Source organism: Procambarus clarkii, chromosome 74 (assembly GCF_040958095.1).
Source record: "Procambarus clarkii isolate CNS0578487 chromosome 74, FALCON_Pclarkii_2.0, whole genome shotgun sequence".
Lineage (NCBI taxonomy): Eukaryota > Metazoa > Arthropoda > Malacostraca > Decapoda > Cambaridae > Procambarus > Procambarus clarkii.
Window position 1 is genome coordinate 23281897 of NC_091223.1, and position 3163 is coordinate 23285059.

Genomic DNA, 3163 nt, shown 5'->3' on the forward strand with positions numbered 1-3163 from the left:
AGCACTACCTAATTAACTCCCTGTAACCTACCTTACCCCTAAAATGTCAACCCATGTCTGCTATTTTTTAACAATGCTGTTTGTGGACCAAATTCTATTTTTGCTATTTTTCTGACATGTTCCCCCTTTTTTATTTTTATATATTCTCAACACAATTTATACTTTAGTATCAATTAGTATTAAGTTTTAGTTTTTAGTGTTTTTCCTGCCCGAAACGCTATGCGTCATAGTGGCTTTAGGCATTGTATGTACTAGCTCTATCTATGAAACCATCAATGTTTGTATCACACCTTGTATGTATGTACTTTTCCTGAATAAATATTTGAATTTTGGATTTGAACATTTTTCTTGTAGCGAGTGTAGTATTATATAAACAATATACTTGCTCCAAACTCATTAGCTTAATGAGAAAAGCAAAGCTCTCATTAGCACTAATTATGAAACTCAAATCTTTTCCCTAATTTCAGTTAACATTCTTTTTATCCTTACAACCTATTGGAGGACGTGGAGATGAGGTGTAGTCCAATCATATAAGCGATCGAGAAGCGAGTAATCATCAGTATAATTTCTACAGTGATTCACTTAACTTCAATACAGATGCTTCGGAGTTACCACACCTCTTCAACCTCAAGAATGTAGCACTCGGCGTATGCAGTTCTAATCAACCTCAAGATGCTCCAGCTTCGACACAGAGCAGAACGCACTCTACGACCGCGTGGAGCTACCACGCTCTAGGCCTAGGCCTAGAGGCCTAGAGTTTAGACACTCACCATCCCGCATCAAGCCGCCACGCTCTCTTGCATAGAGCTCTTCAACTCCGGCCTCACTCAGCTCTGTGCTCTGCTGCAAGTTCTGTCTCAACGTCTACGACACTGCCAACAACTGACTGCTCTAACCAAGACTACTGAAGAAATATGAAAGCCCACTAAACACTGTGCATCTAATCTACCCAACAACGTAACACAATCATACGTTACACACTCATACCCCACTCCCAAACCCGCATGGGGCCTTCCCACCTACCAGGACCCCCCCCCCATCATTCCTCTGAACCAGACCTCTCCACTGTCCCCCACCAACCTCCTCCTCCAAGCCCACCACCCATCCACTCTGCCCCAACAACCAGCCCCTCTTCTGTCACCCAGGAGGACCAGCTGCCTCCCCCACCAAGCTCAAGACTGACACAAGACTGACAGACAATGCAGAGTTGTCAGTGAGCCGTGGAGGGAGAAACAAGGGGTGGGGACGTCGGTCTGTGAATTAGCATAGGATCTCGGGATAACTGAGTGACAAAGAGCCCAAAGCGTAGTCTTGGTCCTAGGCAGTGTACAGCTGCGCAGTTATAGTATCACAGTAAATTCTTAGAACGTTAGATAAGAAAAATTACAGAAGAACGAGCCTTGAGAACACAGTGCCACCAGCGAGGAGAGCAGCATTTTGAACAACGCTGTGGGCAGTCGACCGAACCCCGACATATATACTCAACTAAGTTGTGCTTGTTGGCGGTGAGTACCCTCTCTCTAGGTCATCAATAAGGTGTACAGATTGATTTTAAATATTACGTTAGAATATATCATAGTTATGTAAAAGCCAGAGTATAGAGGTTCGCATTAAACCTTCAGCTCAGGAAGTAGGAAGTTGACACCTAGGTGGGAGTGACTTCTACTAAAACACATACACACACACACACACACACACACACACACACACACACACACACACACACACATGCACGCACGCACGCACGCACGCACGCACACACACACACACACACACACACACACACACACACACACACACACACACACACACACACACACACGGCGGTCAGGGAACTACAAGGTGTGTAGCTAGCAGGGTGCAACATAGCATAGTCATATCGCTAGCGATAGTGCGAAGATTTGGCGAAGAAACCAAAGTGGAGCTAGTGGCATCACCGGTGCATGTAAGTGTGCGACCTGATGGGACGCCCCGCCGTGGAACTACCTGATTGTGCTGTTGAGTGGTGACTGTGATCAGTGGTACAGTGAATTAGTGAACTGTCACACAACGATATAGTGACTGACTCCAGAGCTTTGTGTAGATAGAGAAGAACCGACCTCATCAATCTACCAGCACTTAGTGAATCACCAAGTGGGAGACAACGACGGATAACCATCGTCATCATACATCGTCCTTACTCATCTGGTTGTGTGAGCGGGAGGAAACTGGTATGTACCCCCTCTCTGGTCAATTAATCAGGTGTACAGATTGAGGTAAAATAGTATCTAATTCTTGTTCAGGATGTCATATATAATTAAAAATCTTATGCCACTATAATATAAAATGCCATATATATAAAACGCATAAGGGATATCTTGACACATACAAGCACACCCACCCACGTACGTATACACGCACACAAGTGTGCACACGCTAAAACAGACACACATACACACACGCACACATGCACACACACACACACACACACACAATCGTTCAGTCAGGGGAAAAGGCATTAACACCTGGGATCAGGACCTTACTATCCCCCCCCTCTTGACCCCCCCATCTGACCTGACCTGACCTGACCTGGTCGCCATCTCCGCCCCCCCCCCCCACCCCCAGTCCCCCGCATCACCCATACACACACTCTTCCCCTCCCCACTCTCTCCCTCTCCCACTCCCTCTCTCCCACTCTCTATCTCTCTCCCACTCTCTCTCTCTCCCACTATCTCTCTCCTGCTCACTCTCTCTCTCTCTCTCTCTCTCTAACTCTCTCTCTCTCTCTCTCTCTCTCTCTCTCTCTCTCTCTCTCTCTCTCTCTCTCTCTCTCTCTCTCTCTCTCTCTCTCTCTCTCTCTCTCTCTCTCTCTCTCTCTCTCTCTAACTCTCTCTCTCTCTCTCTCTAACTCTCTCTCTCTCTCTAACTCTCTCTCTCTCTAACTCTCTCTCTCTCTAACTCTCTCTCTCTCTAACTCTCTCTCTCTCTAACTCTCTCTCTCTCTCTAACTCTCTCTCTCTCTAACTCTCTCTCTCTCTCTAACTCTCTCTCTCTCTCTAACTCTCTCTCTCTCTCTCTCTCTCTCTCTCTCTCTCTCTCTCTCTCTCTCTCTCTCTCTCTCTCTCTCTCTCTCTCTCTCTCTCTCTCTCTCTCTCTCTCTCTCTCTCTCTCTCTCTCTCTCTCT